Source organism: Lissotriton vulgaris, chromosome 8 (assembly GCF_964263255.1).
Source record: "Lissotriton vulgaris chromosome 8, aLisVul1.2, whole genome shotgun sequence".
Lineage (NCBI taxonomy): Eukaryota > Metazoa > Chordata > Amphibia > Caudata > Salamandridae > Lissotriton > Lissotriton vulgaris.
In genome coordinates this window covers 976953497-976974731 of record NC_141696.1, presented here as the reverse complement: position 1 = coordinate 976974731, position 21235 = coordinate 976953497, and positions in this window count along the sequence as shown.

Sequence of the window (21235 nt, the reverse complement as noted above, 5' to 3'; positions counted from 1 at the left end):
GCTGGTGAAAAGAAGCCCAGTCCTTGCACTGCTTCTTACATTCACGAGATTGCGCGCTCTTGATGAGCTGCTCCTAAATAGACTGTGCAGTGAGTCCTGGGAGTTGCAGTGCCAGAGAAAATGCGTTCCCTTAAAAGTGTGATAATAGTCCTGCTGACATTTTAAAGCCCGCAAATGGGCCTCAACGAGAAGACGCTTCCTCAATCCTGTGATAGTACCCCACAATAGGAGGCCGGTAATTACCAACCCTGTGGCCCCCTCCATAACTGGGGTGGTGCATTCCTGGCGGCTGGGTCACCGCCAATTTATTCATGCTCATGCTTGCACCCTCCTCGTAGGAATGCACCACCCCAGTTATGGAGGGGGCCATGGCGGTTGGTAATCATCGGCCTCCTATTATGGGGCACTATCACAGGATTGAGGAAGCGTCTACTTGTTGAGGCCCATTTGCGGGTTTTAAAATGTCTGCAGGACTATGATCACACTTTTAAGGGAACGCATTTTTTCTGGCACTGAACTCTCAGGACACACTGCGCAGTCTAATTAGGAGCAGCTCATTAAGAGCGGGCAATCACATGTATGTAAAAGGAAGTGCCGGACTGTGCTTTGTTTCACCAGCAGCCTTTGAAAAAGAAAGACTTTAAAACGTGTCAGGCAATACTGGTTTTCGGCTGTGAAAAAATCAGCAAAATGATGGTTTCCATACCTAATAAAGAGCTTTTGGCCTGGAAGCTCGTGATGGTGTTCGAGTGCAAGCCTGAGCATGAATATATATATATTTGTATATATTCAGAAACACAGGTTGCCCACTGGGGCGGGGACTGCATATTGAAATAAAATCAGTTGTTCTTACTTGGCCGTTTTTGCCTGCTTCATGCCGCCAGTGATCAAGAGCTTAGAAAAGCTCGAAACGCGTATGGCGTCATCAGTGATGTCATGAGTGATGTCACTGACCATGTCATGAGTGATGTAATATGTGACGTCATCAGCAGTGCATTACACGCGCAAGTTATAGTGAGTCCAACTAACTATATCGTGGAATTTCAATGGTTTTATGTCAGTAAAATTTCCAGCTAACTATAACTGGTGTGAAACCTATGGTTTTTTCAGTGAATTTAATAGGTTTTTAAATGCTAATTCCTAACTATAACTGGTGTGAAACCTATGTTTTTTTCTGTGAATATATATATATATATATATATATATATATATATATATATATATATGGTGTCTCTCTGTTCTTTTTGAAACAAAAGGACCTTCCCCTGCATTATTTGCGTGCAAGTCCTGGTGCGCTTTGAAGGGACCCGTCTCAGCGAAGGGAGAGAGCCAACCGGACAGCTTCGGCAAATCTTCTCTTTTCTCGGTAGTGAAATGCTCTTTTCCACCACACCCGCCCTCGTATCTGGCCGACTGCGGATAGCGGACTGTGACTACAAGGAGGATTCTCACTCACTGTTTTGAGTTTTCCAGGCCACAAGTAGGAGCGGATAAGTGTTGGTTTGAGGCGTTTTGGAGACTGGAGAGGGAATCTTTTGTTCCAATTATCCTACCTGCTGCAGCCCGAACCAGCGCTCGTGAAAATACCTGATCACAACGGACTACCCCGTGGTTAAAATGATCACGTACTTCGCATGCAGTGGCAGTGCATGCTGGGATCTGTGGTTTACTACCTAAATTACAGGTCTGTGTGTGATCTCGACTGACCAATCAGGATGACCATTGAAGGTGGAGCGATAGAGGGTACTTCTGTGGACTGCAGCTAGTGTTGGGGTGAGAGCTGGCATTTGAAAAAGGCAGTATGCCGAAACGCGTCATGCCCATGCTCAAGAAATAAAAGCTCCCTCTTTTTAAATGAAAACAATAAAAATAAAATATATATATATACACACACACACACACACACACACACACATATATATATATATATATATATATATATATATATATATATACATATATATATATATATATATATATATATATATATATATATATATATATATATATGTATTCCATCTGGCCCAAGTCGGAGGCTCCCGGGTGCTCTCGGGCGGTGCTCGCGAGGCGCAGCAGGACCCGCTGCGATCAAATAGATTCAGGTTTTCTCCTTCAGAGAAGTTTGTTCCTCGTGCACTCCCGTGTGACCAATAAAGTTCCAACCACACTGGTTTTTAGTCGATTGTAAGTTTTTTAATCAGCAACCAGCAACACCTTACGCGTTTCGGTCTCTACGGAGACCTTGCTCACAGGTTAACTGAGTCAACATTATTTTGGCATTTAAATAAAGTGAAAAGAGTTTTTTTAAGAAGTTACATCACTTCCTGTGTCTCGCACAGGCATTGTGGGACATGTAGTTTCAAATAACTAACGTTTTTCTCAACAAATCATTACATTACAGTTTAGTTTCAAAAGTAGCACTCTTTATAAGTTATATATAACCAATGTATGAACATTTGAACCAAAGTTAGGCCCTCCGGTGGGCATTTCAAAATTTACAGTGAGTGCGTGCCCACTGTTAGCAATCATATATATACATTTCAAGGAAATGATTCAAAGAATTTAACCACATGTTAAATCAAAATAAAGCCCTCCAGTGGGCGCAAACGCTCAGTATCGAAAAATTGACTTATCAGTCTCTAAGTCATCAGTGCTCAATACATCATGTCGAAGTTATTCTAACATGTCCTGGAAAAATGAAAGATTGGGAGTGAGGGTTTCAATTACAGATAGTTACGTGTAAATTAAAATTAAAGCAGGGTAGGTATCAGTGAATTTCTGAGTGGTGTCTAGTTACAGTTTTACAGGTGGCAATGTAGTTCTTCGTCCTGATTATGCCATAGGGGCTCAGAGTTCGAAAGTTCATGATGTGTTTGGATTCTTTTTGTCTCATCACTCTCTCTCGGTCTCCACCTCTTTGGTTAGGTCCAACACATTCAATTCCATAGAAGATTAGAGCTTTCCAATCCCCTTTGTGTTCCTTCTCCATGTGTTTTGCCATGGCGTTACTGCGGTCAAAGTTGATAGTGGCTCGAACATGCTCCAAAATACGAAGTTTCAGTTCTTTTTTGGTGCTTCCAATATATTTTAAGGAGCAAGGGCATTCAAGGGCATATATGACAAATTGTGTTTTACAGTTAATCAATTGTTCAATCTTCCAAGTTTTTTTATTAGCCATCTTTATTTCCTTGGTAGTTTTCGCAATGCAACAAACTTTGCATCCAGAACATTTATAAAATCCTTTGGGTCTCCGCCATACCTCTGGTTTCTTTTGTTCTTGAAAGTGACTAAAGATAAGTTTATCTTTTAGGTTTTTTGCCCTTCGATAACTCACATTTGGATGATCTCCCACAATTTCAGCCACTTTGGGGTCCATATGTAAAATATGCCAATTTTTTCGCAGTATTTTAATGATGGCTTGATTGGTTGTTGAGTGTGTGGTGATGAAACGAATTTTGTCTTGTTCCTCATCATCTGGTTTTGGTTTGTCTCTGAGCAAATCAGTTCTTTTTATACTGGAGGAGCGATTTAAAGCTGTCTGAATCCATGCTGGATTGTATTTTCTTTTTTCAAATCTTGTTTTGGCAAGATTTTTATGTTTGTGCCAATCCTCTTCGTTGGAACAAATCCTCTTTATTCGGAGAAATTCTCCGTATGGAATGTTTTGTATCAGGCTTGGTTGATGAAAGCTCTGGGCATGTAGAACCGCATTTGTTGCGGTGCTCTTGCGATGTAGTGTTGTGTGTAATACATTGTCCTTTACGAAGATCTCCGTGTCCAGGAACACAACCCTTGTGTCACTGATTGTGTACGTGAAGGTTAAACCAAAATTGGAATTATTAAGAATTTTGAAATAGGTTTCAAATTCTTCATTAGATCCCTCCCATATCAACAACAAATCATCTATGTATCTTAACCACGCTATGGTTTTTTGTACCGCTTCATCATTTTCTGATCTCCATGCCCATGTTTTCTCCCATTGTCCCATTGTAAGGCATGCATATGAAGGACTAAAAGAAAAGCCCATCGCTGTGCCTTTTGATTGACGATAAATTTCTTTGCCAAATAAAAAGATGTTTTGCTCTAGGCACATTGAGATCATCTCCATAAGCATGTTGTTGTGATCCATAAATTGTATGCTTCTATCCAAAAGGAAAGATTTGCAGGCTGCCAAGCCAATGTGATTTTGAATGTTCGAATATAAAGATACCACATCCATCGTTATTAGCTTGTATGAGGGTTGCCATGGAGTGTCCTGTAGCCTTCTCAACATGTCCCCTGTATCTTTTATATACGAGGTTAGGCCTTTGACATATGGCAGTAAGAATACATCAATGTAGTTTGCAATGGGTTCTAATAATGCTCCTTTAGCTGAGATTATAGGTCTTCCTGGTGGTCTAGTGGGATGTTTGTGAATCTTCGGTAAAAAATATATTGTGGCCATTTTAGGATGTTTTGTTTGGAGGTATTTGTACTCATCGTTGTCAATCAGTTTTTGGTTGTACCACGTCTCCAATTTTTTATCTAGCTCTTCTTTCAATTTTGGTAGTGGGTTGGTTTTTAACTTTTCATAGTATTCCTTATTTTGTAATTGTTAATGAGCTTCTCGCATGTATGCCTCCTTGTCTAGAACAACAACATTGCCCCCCTTATCAGCAATTTTTATTTCAATGGTGTCATCATTACGGAGTGAATTGAGGGCTTGGCGTTCTTGTTTAGTTAGATTGTCCTTGGCGGACGGAGCTTTAAGTTGGTACAAATCCTTAACCACACATTCTTGGAAAAAGTCTATTTTGTTCCCTGGTGGTAATTGAGGGTAAAATTTAGACTGTGGCTTCATTTTGGAGATTCCTGCTCCCAATTGTACACAGTGTGTTTGTACTTGTCCGCCCCCTTCTCGCGGGGTCTGGCTTAATTCCATCAAGTTTACAAAATGTTCAGCATCCTGTATTGGAGTTTGCAACGTCGGTTGGGTTATGTTTCTTCTATAATTCGCCATGTCTGGTTTATCAATGAATAATTTAGCGAGTTTGATTTTTCTCACGAATTTGTAGACATCTATTCGTGTTTCAGCCAAATTCATGCCACTTGTTGGGCAGAAATTCATGCCCCGTTTGAGGACCTGTAATTCCAATTCACTCAATTGTTTGGAAGATAAATTGATTACTTGCAGTTCTTGGTCGTGAGACGTGTCGCTTTGTTTTTCATTCGATAATGCCATCGTCTGATCTTTTTCAGGAATGTTCCGGTGTTCATTTAACTGTTCCATTTTTTTCTCATGTTGCGTGTCATGGGTCCTACGCGGTCTGCGCCAGAAGCTTGTGCCGTATTTTCGCTTGCCTCTCCTGGTTTGTTTTGGGGTGTGCTTCCCCGTCCCCTTCTTCTCCCTCTTCCTCTCTGGTTTATATTTCTGGGGGGGGCCAATTGTTTTTTCCCAAGTCCTTTGATTGAATGCCAATTTCAGATCGTCTAAAAAAGAACTCCTTGCCCTGGCTTCTCTTTGTTCTTCTTCCCCTCCGCTGAGGCTAGGTTCCGTTGATACGAGGGAAGAGACTGAGGACATGCTGTCATATTCATTGTTTCTAAATCTTTCATATTTTTTGGCATAAGTGAAAATGCGACCGTCATCATAATCTTCTTTGTCCCGTTGGAACTTAGTTTGTTTTCTGACTCTTACATTTTCTTCATGTTTTTCAATATATTTATCCAGATCTTCCTTGAACTTTTTCATTTCAGGATTTAACTCAATCGTGGCCAATTCTTTCTCCATTTCTTTTAATTGTTTGGTGATTTTTTCCAGCGCAATCTCCACATGTTTGACTAGAAGAAGAGTGGTGTATAGTTACAGTTTTACAGGTGGCAATGTAGTTCTTCAACACACAGCTTAAAATTAACTAACCAGCACATCATGGATAAAAGGGAGGTATCACGGAATACTCTGATACAAACATGCTTCGATGAAGAAACAGCAACTACTAGTGAAGGTGGTGGCGCTCGCAAATCAGATGTCAGGAATAAATTACGAGCATGGGAGAAATTGTCCAAAAGAGAAATTAACAAATGGTGGGAAGTTGCAGCCCTCAAAAAATATTTAGATGTTAAACGCATTCCACGCGGATTACGCATTAATCTCATGCCCAGCCACCAGGACACAAGTAACGAACTATTAACTGAATGGGGTGAATTCATTTTAAAATCATCACTAGGATTAATGGAGATTCTAGTCAAACATGTGGAGATTGCGCTGGAAAAAATAACCAAACAATTAAAAGAAATGGAGAAAGAATTGGCCACGATTGAGTTAAATCCTGAAATGAAAAAATTCAAGGAAGATCTGGATAAATATATTGAAAAACATGAAGAAAATGTAAGAGTCAGAAAACAAACTAAGTTCCAACGGGACAAAGAAGATTATGATGACGGTCGCATTTTCACTTATGCCAAAAAATATGAAAGATTTAGAAACAATGAATATGACAGCATGTCCTCAGTCTCTTCCCTCGTATCAACGGAACCTAGCCTCAGCGGAGGGGAAGAAGAACAAAGAGAAGCCAGGGCAAGGAGTTCTTTTTTAGACGATCTGAAATTGGCATTCAATCAAAGGACTTGGGAAAAAAAAATGGGCCCCCCCCAGAAATATAAACCAGAGAGGAAGAGGGAGAGGAAGGGGACGGGGAAGCACACCCCAAAACAAACCAGGAGAGGCAAGCGAAAATACGGCACAAGCTTCTGGCGCAGACCGCGTAGGACCCATGACACGCAACATGAGAAAAAAATGGAACAGTTAAATGAACACCGGAACATTCCTGAAAAAGATCAGACAATGGCATTATCGAATGAAAAACAAAGCAACACGTCTTCCAAACAATTGAGTGAATTGGAATTACAGGTCCTCAAACGGGGCATGAATTTCTGCCCAACAAGTGGCATGAATTTGGCTGAAACACGAATAGATGTCTACAAATTCGTGAGAAAAATCAAACTCGCTAAATTATTCATTGATAAACCAGACATGGCGAATTATAGAAGAAACATAACCCAACCGACGTTGCAAACTCCAATACAGGATGCTGAACATTTTGTAAACTTGATGGAATTAAGCCAGACCCTGCGAGAAGGGGGCGGACAAGTACAAACACACTGTGTACAATTGGGAGCAGGAATCTCCAAAATGAAGCCACAGTCTAAATTTTACCCTCAATTACCACCAGGGAACAAAATAGACTTTTTCCAAGAATGTGTGGTTAAGGATTTGTACCAACTTAAAGCTCCGTCCGCCAAGGACAATCTAACTAAACAAGAACGCCAAGCCCTCAATTCACTCCGTAATGATGACACCATTGAAATAAAAATTGCTGATAAGGGGGGCAATGTTGTTGTTCTAGACAAGGAGGCATACATGCGAGAAACTCATTCACAATTACAAAATAAGGAATACTATGAAAAGTTAAAAACCAACCCACTACCAAAATTGAAAGAAGAGCTAGATAAAAAATTGGAGACGTGGTACAACCAAAAACTGATTGACAACGATGAGTACAAATACCTCCAAACAAAACATCCTAAAATGGCCACAATATATTTTTTATCGAAGATTCACAAACATCCCACTAGACCACCAGGAAGACCTATAATCTCAGCTAAAGGAGCATTATTAGAACCCATTGCAAACTACATTGATGTATTCTTACTGCCATATGTCAAAGGCCTAACCTCGTATATAAAATATACAGGGGACATGTTGAGAAGGCTACAGGACACTCCATGGCAACCCTCATACAAGCTAATAACGATGGATGTGGTATCTTTATATTCGAACATTCAAAATCACATTGGCTTGGCAGCCTGCAAATCTTTCCTTTTGGATAGAAGCATACAATTTATGGATCACAACAACATGCTTATGGAGATGATCTCAATGTGCCTAGAGCAAAACATTTTGTTATTTGGCAAAGAAATTTATGGTCAATCAAAAGGCACAGCGATGGGCTTTTCTTTTAGTCCTTCATATGCATGCCTTACAATGGGACAATGGGAGAAAACATGGGCATGGAGATCAGAAAATGATGAAGCGGTACAAAAAACCATAGCGTGGTTAAGATACATAGATGATTTGTTGTTGATATGGGAGGGATCTAATGAAGAATTTGAAACCTATTTCAAAATTCTTAATAATTCCAATTTTGGTTTAACCTTCACGTACACAATCAGTGACACAAGGGTTGTGTTCCTGGACACGGAGATCTTCGTAAAGGACAATGTATTACACACAACACTACATCGCAAGAGCACCGCAACAAATGCGGTTCTACATGCCCAGAGCTTTCATCAACCAAGCCTGATACAAAACATTCCATACGGAGAATTTCTCTGAATAAAGAGGATTTGTTCCAACGAAGAGGATTGGCACAAACATAAAAATCTTGCCAAAACAAGATTTGAAAAAAGAAAATACAATCCAGCATGGATTCAGACAGCTTTAAATCGCTCCTCCAGTATAAAAAGAACTGATTTGCTCAGAGACAAACCAAAACCAGATGATGAGGAACAAGACAAAATTCGTTTCATCACCACACACTCAACAACCAATCAAGCCATCATTAAAATACTGCGAAAAAATTGGCATATTTTACATATGGACCCCAAAGTGGCTGAAATTGTGGGAGATCATCCAAATGTGAGTTATCGAAGGGCAAAAAACCTAAAAGATAAACTTATCTTTAGTCACTTTCAAGAACAAAAGAAACCAGAGGTATGGCGGAGACCCAAAGGATTTTATAAATGTTCTGGATGCAAAGTTTGTTGCATTGCGAAAACTACCAAGGAAATAAAGATGGCTAATAAAAAAACTTGGAAGATTGAACAATTGATTAACTGTAAAACACAATTTGTCATATATGCCCTTGAATGCCCTTGCTCCTTAAAATATATTGGAAGCACCAAAAAAGAACTGAAACTTCGTATTTTGGAGCATGTTCGAGCCACTATCAACTTTGACCGCAGTAACGCCATGGCAAAACACATGGAGAAGGAACACAAAGGGGATTGGAAAGCTCTAATCTTCTATGGAATTGAATGTGTTGGACCTAACCAAAGAGGTGGAGACCGAGAGAGAGTGATGAGACAAAAAGAATCCAAACACATCATGAACTTTCGAACTCTGAGCCCCTATGGGCATAATCAGGACGAAGAACTACATTGCCACCTGTAAAACTGTAACTATACACCACTCAGAAATTCACTGATACCTACCCTGCTTTAATTTTAATTTACACGTAACTATCTGTAATTGAAACCCTCACTCCCAATCTTTTATTTTTCCAGGACATGTTAGAATAACTTCGACATGATGTATTGAGCACTGATGACTTAGAGACTAATAAGTCAATTTTTCGATACTGAGCGTTTACGCCCACTGGAGGGCTTTATTTTGATTTAACATGTGGTTAAATTCTTTGAATCATTTCCTTGAAATGTATATATATGATTGCTAACAGTGGGCACGCACTCACTGTAAATTTTGAAATGCCCACCGGAGGGCCTAACTTTGGTTCAAATGTTCATACATTGGTTATACATAACTTATAAAGAGTGCTACTTTTGAAACTAAACTGTAATGTAATGATTTGTTGAGAAAAACGTTAGTTATTTGAAACTACATGTCCCACAATGCATGTGCGAGACACAGGAAGTGATGTAACTTCTTAAAAAAACTCTTTTCACTTTATTTAAATGTCAAAATAATGTTGACTCAGTTAACCTGTGAGCAAGGTCTCCGTAGAGACCGAAATGCGTAAGGTGTTGCTGGTTGCTGATTAAAAAACGTACAATCGACTAAAAACCAGTGTGGTTGGAACTTTATTGGTCACACGGGAGTGCACGAGGAACAAACTTCTCTATATATATATGTGTGTGTGTGTGTGTATATATATATATTTTATTTTTATTGTTTTCATTTTATTGTCTAATTTCAGCATACGCCCAACCCCCAGGTTACCTGTGGCCAACCTCTTGGCTGCACATTGCCTTCAGGCATGCACAGCAGGGGCTATGCAACAAAGTCATGCTCAACCTCTAGCCAGGCCCTGTGCCCACCCCTCTGCAGATATCCAAACACCTACTGTGTGTGGCCTTCCCCGTGTGCAGCAATGATTTTGGTGCAGGACATAGACTAGGGTCTGCTCTCAGCCCTGTGTGGGTGCCCACATCCCCGGATGCCCAACCTTTGGGCAGGCCAGATACCCAACTTCTACAGGCAACCAACCTCTGGTGCCAAGGGATTTGGTTCATGTGCAGCAGGGGTTGGGCACAAGGCCTGTCTTCTGTCCAGGCCCTGCATCCCAACACCCCACAAGCATCAAATCCTTGCTGCATACAGTTTTCAGTCATTAGCAGCTGTGAAATGACCTTGTACACAACCCACTGCAGATAGATAACCCCCACTATGCACACCCTATGGCCTGCACAATGTCAGATGGCCACAGGGTCTGGTCTACGGACAGATTCTTCTCATTGTTTTTATTTTAATATTCTATCTGTACCGGGGTACCACAGGAGATGCTGCCTTGGGGACTGCTGCCCTAAATATTTTTAATCAAAGGTTGTCATTTTGGGACCCCAAATGGCCCAGGATGTGCCCACACTGATGCCTTATATGGTCTTTTATTTTTTTCTTTAGGTCTTGAAGAAAGTGCCATTGAGACGTGTAGTAGCAGCCGCATCATATTCTCCATGTTGTTGTCAGCCAATCAGCATATGCCCTTTCATTTTAAATGGGCCACTTAGAAAATATCTTGACACCAACAATCCAGATATCTTTAAATTATAACAGGGTTAAACTCCTTTATGCCTTCTCGAGTCATCAGTGTTGTCATCAGGGATGTCATCAATTATATCAATTGAGATTTCATCAGTGATGTCATCAAATATGTCATCTAACATGCCATGACTGATGTGATATGTAAGGTCATAAGCAATACATGGTGGGAGCTAAGTTATAGTTAGCTCAGCAAAGTATAACTGGAGAATATCTGTGAATTTTTTATTGTTAAATGTTAGTTTCTATATTATTACAACACTTAACTATAGCGTCACTTTAATCATTGTTTTTTAAGTGAATATATATATATATATATATAATATATATATATATATATATATATATATATATATATATATATATATATATATATATATATATATATATATATATATATATGTATATATAACTCATACACATGCACACGTATCTATTCCCAAATACATACAGTTATGTACTACATCATTAACATAGAGGCATACATTATCTCATTGTATGTGAGACCAGTTCATTAGGGCTAATTAGTCAAAAAATATTAGAGGCATTAATTTCTGGCTCCAAGCTAATAGCTTCCCTCAGCCAGTTTCTTGTTTCATCATTAGTGCCAGCTAGACTATAACTCACACCCAACTGTTTTTGCTCTATCTAATAGAATCAATTGGTGCGATGGTTGACAAGATGCTGTTTTGCATTTTGTCATCTGTAATGTGCATGGCTTAAAGGCATTGGCATCCATAATGCGGGGCAGTTTTCTAGGAGGCAAAGAACAGGCTGAAGCTGCAAAGGCCATTTTCATAAAATATTAATGAAGTTGAAAAATACACTGGGGTTGAAGGCTTGTCTGCTAAATGTAAGGTAAAATCTATTTTGTGCTGCTTTCTGATGACCGTAATTAGCAGCCCTAATTAAAAATTCAAACCTTGTGTATATTTGAAAGCATGAATCTTAGCTCTCATAGTGTTTATTTCCTTTACAAAGTATTTTATTTTACAACACTAATTGAAGAGGATCCTTCCCTGTCTGAGAGGCGCAGCTGGCTGGAGCCAGTTTATGTAGCCCGTCTTTCCAGACTACTTCCTTTTTAAGCAATAACACATCTTTTAAAAACATGTTTACACTCTCCTATTACCTCTGTCATGACACACAGCTGGTCATCTACAAGCACACTCTATATTCTTAGCCTAAGGATCTTTGCGTGTGGGCATTTTTTGTTCGATTGACCAATTCCAAAACGATATTATTTGTATTACTTAATTTATTTCTTTTATTTTTGCATTTTTTAGATCTCAAATCTTCACCCAGGGGATATTTCGAGCTCCGTACAACATGTACAGTGAGTGAGCCAAAACAGTACATTGTCGACACAGCAAGTATTTTTTCCGGATAATTTCGGCAGCATATATATACCTTATTCGTAGCAATGGTTGACTTTTAGTAACAGTGAGATTGACTTGTTGGGCTGTGCCCTGAGATGAATAATATAGTAAAGTATGTAGTCAGACACCTAATGGCATTCTAAACTCATGTTATATTACAGGATAAATACAGTTTTCAGTCATAACATTTCCCCCCTGTTTTAATTCCTTTAGGATAGTTTCTGGGCATAATGGTTGCCCCTTAAAAGGACTAGTCTCAAGGATCAGAGTTGTTTTCCCCAGGAGGGCTGATAAGAGGGGTGTGAAACAATTCATTTAGTTTGAAAGCATATGTGTTGTATCCTGCAGGGGAGGATCCTCCGCTAACGTAGTTATTATCATTTTATTTTTCACAGGTTCGGGCTGGTGGGGGAGGAGTGGTTTGCACACTCCAAGTGCGCATGACCGGCCAAATAGTCATGCGCACTTTGCATGTTCCCCACCAGGCTGTATTGCACAGCCTGTTGGAGTATGTGACCAGGCCTGCAGTCCCCGTCTGAGTGCCGATCAACTGAGCTCAGACCAATCACAACACTGCATTGCAGCATTGTGATTTGCTAAGGGATGCCTGGGTGTTTTGAGGTTCCAAGACTTGCTGGAGAAGCAAAGGAGAGACGCCGCTGGCGGAAGAGGTAAGTGGCTACAAGACGACACCGCCGCCCGCAACCTCAGACAATGGATCAACGACTGCACCAACACCCTCGCCCCACTCAAGTCACCCTCCAACAAGCGCACCAGCAAGAAAGCCACCTGGTTCACCGAAGACCTCCAGGCCTCCAAATGAACTTGACGAAAATTGGAGAAGAACTGGCTACGCGAACCATCACCAGACAGCTGCACAGCCCACAAGAACGCCACCCGCAAAAACCATCAACTCATCAGAGCCGCCAAGAGGGCCTCCTTCAAGGATCGCCTAGATAACGCGCACAACAGCAAAGAGCTCTTCAACATCGTGAAGGAACTCTCCAACCCCCAGCTCCAACACCAATGACATCCCGCCTTCACAAGAGCTGTGCGACTCACTGGCCACCTTCTTCCACAGCAAGATCGCCAACATCTACGAAAGCTTCAACGCCACGCCACGACCACCCCAAGAACCACCACCCCCACAATCACCACCCGCACCAACCGCCTGCTATCCTGGACCAGCGTCAACGACGAGCACACCAGCAAAATCATGAACAATCCAAGAGAAGGCCCCGGACTGGACCACATCATTCCTCTCCGGCAGAACTCAGTGCGTCCGCCTCCTCCCTTCCGCTCCAAAGCCACCAAGATCATCAGCAGCGTACCCCAGGGCTCTTCCCTCAGCCCGACGCCGTTCAACATCTACATGGCACCCCTCGCCCATGTCACCCGACCACACCTAGCTGATCATCACCCTCACTAAAAATCTTTACACACTCACAAAAACCAACCTCAACGGAGAAATGAAGGACGTCGCTGAATGGATGAAGAACAGCCAACGGAAGCTGAACTCAGACAAGACGGAGGTCCTCATCCTCATCCCCACCCCCTCAGCCTGGAAAGACTCCTGGTGGCCGACAACACTGGGAACAGCATCGACACCCACCAACCACACACGTAACCTAGGGGTCATCCTCAACGCCACCCTCTCCATGACTAAGCAGGTCAACGCCGTCTCCTCATCCTGCTTCAACACCTTCCGAATGCTCCGCAGGATCTTCAAGTGGATCCCCACCAAAACCAGAAAAACAGTCATCCAGGCCCTCGTCACCAGCAGGCTGGACTACGGAAACGCCCTCTTCGCAGGAACGTCGGCCAAGCTCCTGAGACGGTTGCAACGCATCCAGAACACCTCGGCATGCCTGATCCTCGACATCCCCCTCCGCAGCCACATCACCCCCCACCTGAGAGACCTGCACTGGAACCCCGTCAACACGAGGGTCACCTTCAAGCTCCTCCTCTATGCGCACAAACCTCTCCACAACACCGGCCCAGCATAACTCAACAGGTGGCTCAGCTTCTACACCCCCACCCGCCAGCTCCGGTCCACAGGCCTCGCCCTCGCCACAGTCCCTCGCATCCGAAGAACACCCGCCGGGGGCAGATCCTTCTCCCACCTTGCCGCCAAGACCTGAAACACCCTCCCCACAAAACTACGGCAGACCCAAGACCTACTGGCCTTCAGAAGACTCCTCAAGACCTGGCTCTTCGATCAATAGCAGAACCCCTCCCCCCCCCCCAGCGCCTTGAGATCCTAACTGGTATGTAGTGTGCTTTATAAGTGTATTGATTGATTGATTGGTATTTTTTTTGTCCCCTCCCTGGCCCATCCACCCTTATTCCCCACCAGCAGCTAATGGTATTCTATTGCTTTAAGTGTGAGCCGCCATTACAAAGATTTCACTGCAGCGGTGCTAGTTATCTGTGAGTCAATGGTATAATAAGCCCATCTAGAGATTGCCATTGCAATGCAATCATGAGTTTTCAGCCATAGTACTGGATTCTGTATGATGCATTCATATCAGGGAGGACATCTGAGGGTATGTCTAGTCAATGCTTGAAAACTAAAACAGCAGGTGCAAGGTCAGAAATCCCCTTGTATTTGTGATTTAAGCCGAAATGGCCTGCTTTGTGCGCTACTTGTTTTCTTGATGAGGCAAGAGTTGGGCTTCTCTCCCAGGAGTGCTTAGTCACCATCTATGAAGTGTTCTTTTAAGAACGTGGGGGCATATTACCAAGCAATAGCGATAATTATCGCTATTGCTTCGTTAGAGACAGAAATTTACCGCAGAGCTGCAGCGATTTTTACCGCAAATAGACCTTGGTATTAACAAGGTTTATCGCAAATGCGATAAAAATCGCCGCAATGCATGAATATCGCTGAAAAGTCAGCGATATTCATGCATTACCGAGCTAATGCTCTTAGCCATGTTATCCACCTCCCATTGGATAACATGGCTATGAACTGTTCAGGGCAGGTGTTAGCTTTTGGAGATATTCGCGCTTAGCGCGAATATCTCCAAAAGTTGGTAATAGGAGATAGCGATGTTAGCGACTGTTTTCAGTCGCTAACATCTTGGCACGCCCCCTTTGCATGTCATTAGTGATAAATATCACTGACATGGAAAGTGGGGCCCAAGATGGTCGCTATCTCCTACTAGCTGTCGCTAACTGGTGTTAGCGACAGCTAGGTAATAGGGAGATAATTTTATCTCCGCTTTCTTGGCTTTTAAAGCCAAAAAAGCGGAGATAAACCCCCTTGATAATAAGCGCCCGAGTTTTAGCTCCATCCAGATGATGATGACAAATGATGCATGATGAAGCTCAGGTGAAAGATGGTCCATTTTCTTGGGGCGGATCATGAAAAAATAATTCTCTAAGCTCATACCCACTGAGCTAGGAGGGCCTCATTTAGAAGCCCATTGCGCTGCCGGTGCATCACTTTTTTGATGCACCAGCACCGCAATAGGTCACGTAAAGTCACCCTGCTTGACTTTTCATGGCCTTTTAAATATGTGCCCCATTCACGCATTACTGTTTATGAAATTTGTGAAATGGGCATTTCATGGGTGCTACTGTGGGTGTTCCCACGCAACATCCATGGAACCTGACACATTCCCAGATTTACAATGTTTTGCAAAGCTGGGAATGCGTCAGAATTCTATGCATACCGAAAGGAGGCATAGAAATGGCACAAGAAGGAGAAATACTTTTATTTCTCCTCGTTTTTTCCTCTTTTTATGCATGCTGCATTCTGCAGGGAAATGCCTTTGATTGTTTTCTTTGTGCTGGAAGGTGTTCCTTCCTGCACAAAAACAATCAGCCCTCCAACGCAGGCACCCTTGCAACATGACGCAAGAGTGTCTGTGTTGGTGCACTGCTGGTGTTTGTGCGCCTGCACAGGGGAGAAGGACAGGAATGCACCGTATCTTGTAGATATGGCGCATTCCTGCCCTTATATTTTGATGCATGGCAGCGCAGCAGGAAGATTTGCTGCGCTGCCCGGCATCAAAATATAGTAAATGTGGCCGATAATTTGTAAATCAAGTAGTTAAGGTAGATATTGATCGGGCTTTAAAAAGCAGGAAATTAGCTTTGTGGGCCTCATTTACAAGCCCCTAGCGCTGCCTTTTAATTCCTTTGCATCACTCTTTTTGACGCAACAGCAGCGCTTCATTTGCTCCATATTTACTATGCGTCGGTTTTCCTGCATTAGAATTGGCTTCATCACAGCAGTTTATCATATATGCCAGGTAGGCGTTCTATCGGAAATTCCAATGAAAATCAACCACATTGGTATTTATAAAAAAAATGTAAAGTGCCGCATTTTCGGGACGCATACAGCTGCGCTTGAAGTGCGTTAAAATCCCTCTACCTGTAAAACTCAGGTGTGGGAATGACGCATTGGCTGTTGATGAGGAATCTACACAGCTGAAGTCACTTCCAATGATGTAATCTGCAAGGACATCACGTCCCACCAACAGGTGTGTTGACATAGAAGGTAGGTAACACATTACATGTCACACTACACTACATGAATGACTTATGTCACTCATATGTGGGCATAGTGATACATATAAGTACACTATGTCCACTTGTATGCGTGACATACAGGACCAATGTAATACAGTGCAAGGTGAATTTTTCATTGTTTGACACTTTATTACATTGATCCTCATACAGTAGGCTACTTGCGTCAGTATAAACTGACACATCACCTTTTTCGACGTATTGCTGTAGTTGAGTCCGTTTTCTGACCAACTACAGCAATGCGCCACTTTTGTGCTGGATACCTTTTGGTATCCTTCGCACAGATACGTCAGAAGTTCATCCTTGAAACCTTGCACCATGAATCCCCATATTGTAAATACAGCGCATCCGTGGTGTCGCAAGGGTTTTGCTGCACGTGCAAGAAATGTTGACGCTCCACTACGTTACCGTAGCAATGTGTCGATTCTTGTAAATGAGGGCCTAAATATGCAACAAGCTTCTTTGTGAAGCCAGACCAGCAAGATAAGAGAGAATGAGACTGATGTCATCCAGCCAGCTTTGATCACATGTGTTGTACAGGGGCAGCTGGTCCACTTTGAATGTGGTGGAGTGCAAGACCAAACCATAAATGTGCATCAGCTAGCAAGCAAGAATCTTCCATGGGGAGCCCCGGGGATCTCTCTCCAAGAAATGCTTTTTAGAAAATGGGTTAAAATGGGCATTTTTTCAGTGGAATTTCATTAATACATTGAACAAAATATACATTTTGTACATGCATTTCCAAAGAAAAGCTAAAATATATTTGCCCAAATGTCTGATATTACAAGAGTCCTTTGCCTCCACAGGGGTACAGGCACCATGCAACCACCATGCACGAGAGCTTAGATTTAATGGGTGCATTTCAGAGGAAGAGTTATTATAATTTGACGTCCTTATTTGGTTTTATTTGCTAATAATACTCCCTCTAATGCAATTGTGAATCTAAGGTTATTGACAGTCATTAGCTCATGTGGTAGCAGCAAAATGCTAATATTTTTTGCAACAAGCTCCTTGAGTGCCTTCAAATGAAAGTCCGGTCCAATATTAATATGGCCAGTCAAACCTGGTAGTAGTAATGAAAAAATACGTCATACACTAGAGGTCTTGTGAATGGACGGACACTTATTGCGCAGTGAGACAGGAAGATTTGAACCTGCTCAGCTTCCACGCCACTTAATTTACCTTATGTGAAACTCAGTTATTCTTTGATATATTTATATTACTACTACCACGTTTAACTGGACATATTAACTGTTTCTTTGTATTAGCCCTGAGGAAGTCTACTTAGACGAAACGTGTATTTGCCAGAATGTGAATTTAAGAATAGAAAGAAGCTACAGAGTAACAGTGAATTGGACTTTCATTTGAAGGCACTAGAGGGTCTTGTGCATTTGTGGAATATTCTGTTTGAGGAGTGTATGGGGCCACTCTTCCCCTCTTGGAGGAGTACATAATAACAAGAAGCATCAACACTTGCACGAATTGGACTGAAGGAGATTGTGTGCCTTCATCAGTTTCCTAGCCACTGAATGTCTTTGTTCTAATATTTTTTGCTCTTGAAATAGCATTTCATACTGCACTTTTTCTCTTTCGAAAGTCAGCAATTAACAGATGGTATTGTACCTAATCAAGCCCTGACTGCTTGTTTTTCCACTGAGCATTTCCCCGGGGTTCTGGAGCATTTGGAGTCCAGTTTTTAAGGCAGGGGTCTGTCTAAAGATATGTCATGTAGGCATTAGCTTTGGCCTCATCAGCTAAGCGTGCTATGGGCACCAAATTAGGCTCTGAAGTATTTTCTAACAGATCTGGAGCTGATCTGGAGCACGAGTGGAGCAGTATGAATGAAAACATGTGAAATAGGAACACAGACATTATATTCCGCCAAAGTTCATTGATTCACGCCTCAAATGATAACAGATTACCATTTTCTCCTAATAATTTGCCTCTCTGCATAGTGCTTGGCTGTTAAGAGAGCATACAAGGTTGTTATTACAAACAAATGCTGGTGTGCTTTGCAGCACCAGGCTGTACATTCATGGATTTCCAATCAACATGTACCCTTAATTATATTTCTTGTATGGGGGGTGCCGGACACAAAAAAAACAAGATGATAGATGGAATGCTTGAATAAATCATAGCCACTCAGGGCCATTTCCCAGTCCATTGTTTTTCGCCCACCATCTCACCTCAGTTTGAAGCCTGTCATATGCATATCAGTCTTGACCTAGTTCCTCATGACAGTCCAGCTCAAACTGTCAGGCCAGGTGCTCTCTGAACCAGAAGACAAGCAAACCAGGACAAGGTTCACCCTTGTTAAGAGCTCATCAGCCAGATATAGCTTGGTTCAAGTGGCATAGAGATCCCGGGAACCACGTCTGGGCATAGCCAGAACATTTAGGGTGTCAATTGAAAAACAAGATGATGGATGGAACGCTTGAATTCATCTCAGCCACTGACGATCACTCAGGCTGCATCCCAATCCATCATTTTACACCGACCATGCCACCTCAGTTTGGGCTCCGCCATATGCAAATCAGTTTTGACCCTGTTCATCATGGGAATAGTCCAGCCTGAACTGCCAGGCCTAGTCCTCCCTGAAACAGAACACACGCAACATAAGACTGGTTTTGCTTGGGTATAGTTTGGTTCCAGTAGCACACTGAGCCGTACTGCTGAGCTCTCCTTGTTAGTGCCTGAATGTAGCTGCTTGTCATCAGAACTACACCATTTGTACTTTCCCCAGAGGCATAAGAGAACAGCTTGTGAATCAGCTGTGTTGTATTTGAAAAGGAAAAACACATGGTTCACTTTTCCTTTTCAAGAAAATTGTTTTAAAATCTGCCAGAGTGAAAAAGGCCTTAAGGGATGCCACACTCAATTGTCACAATTCCATAAATAAAACACAGATTGCTGAATTCACAAAGCTTAGATGTGTGTAATCCAGACCTAGGACCTTATTTGTTTTTGGCAAATGTGTGGCATTTTCCAAAAAGCAGTTGCCCTGTCTTCGATGTTTAGTGTGTTTAGGCCCTGTGTGTACTGGAAATGGAACAGACACGTCACCACTGTTATTTGGCAGATGTCTGGAATACACCAAGCGCTAAATAAGGCCATTCATTTAGACTCACTTGTACATTTCCAGGAGTAGGACATATTTACTCATGGTGTTTATGAGTAAATATGTCATACTTCAGGAAAGTACTCACAGAGAATGCTTTGTGAATCAGGTCATGGTAATTAGGTGTACCTCCTGCCTAAAGCAGGAGTAAGACACAGATACTCATTGAACCAGTTTTTTTAATCAGGCCCAAATTGTCTACATTATCCAATCATAACTGGATTTACCACCAGATTTAGAACTTGGCAGATAGGTACTCTGTCACAAATGTGATGGATATCATCTCTGCCTTATTAGAACTGCCATAATATATAATGCACTTGTAATAAGGCGGACAGAATATCCATCACATTCGTGACGGAGTAACCTGTCGACAAAACTCAAAACGGGGCCCTTTGACAAGTTTTAAACTTCAAGTAACAGCATACTGATGGTAACTAAGTTCGAAATACACTTTTGCTGTTAAGGTTTCTCAAAATTCTTTACAATAGTATAAATCAGCAGAAATGCACGAGTGATAATGTTTAAATCACAAATCTATTAATCTGGAACACATTGAATTATTTCCTTTATTAAAATTAGATCGCCAACCCACTCCATATTTAATACATCCAGTTGAATGTTATTCCGCTCATCTTGTTTAGTTTACAGTCAAATATATTTCCACTCTTGACATGGATTGTCACCACTTGAAAACATACAAAACTTTAAAGTTAGATTTTGAAAGTCAGGGCGAAATCTAAGTTAAAATACTTTCTTTTAAAGTAAATAGTACCGTTTATAAAATCAGATTGCTAGATCTGCTGTCTCAAACCTTGGGCATATCTTTGTTAAATTCTATCCCTTAATTATACGTGACTATCTATTCACAACGTTATCCTTTTGCTAGAGTTTTTTTTGAGAAAGTGTGATTGTGACTGTAACACTTCAGAATTGCAGGTTTCAATGTAACCAATGGAAACCAGAAGAACGTCATTTCCCGTGGGTTCTCTGAAAGTTTGCATGCTCATTAAACCACATTTCTCGGAAATGTAGTCTGTGCCTTTAGTGCTTTTTCATGTTTAGCCTGGCTACGCTGGTTATTCATGCCCATCATCTCAGAAATACCTTTCTGCATGTTTTTGTTTGTCAGACTTTATTTACCCTGCACTGCTAGAAGCATTTCAGATTTTTCATGCTGTCTTCTAAGTGTGTACTTTCACTTACGTGACTGCTCATTCTCAATTGTTTTATTATATGGACATCCAGGTTACAGAATATTAACTGTGGCCACCAGCCTGCTTATTGCACGCTGCATAACCCATTGGCTGTGCACGCGCCCAAATGTGTGATGTATTTTGCAGTGGCTTAATAATTTTTTTAACCCCGCCTCAACCTTTATCCACG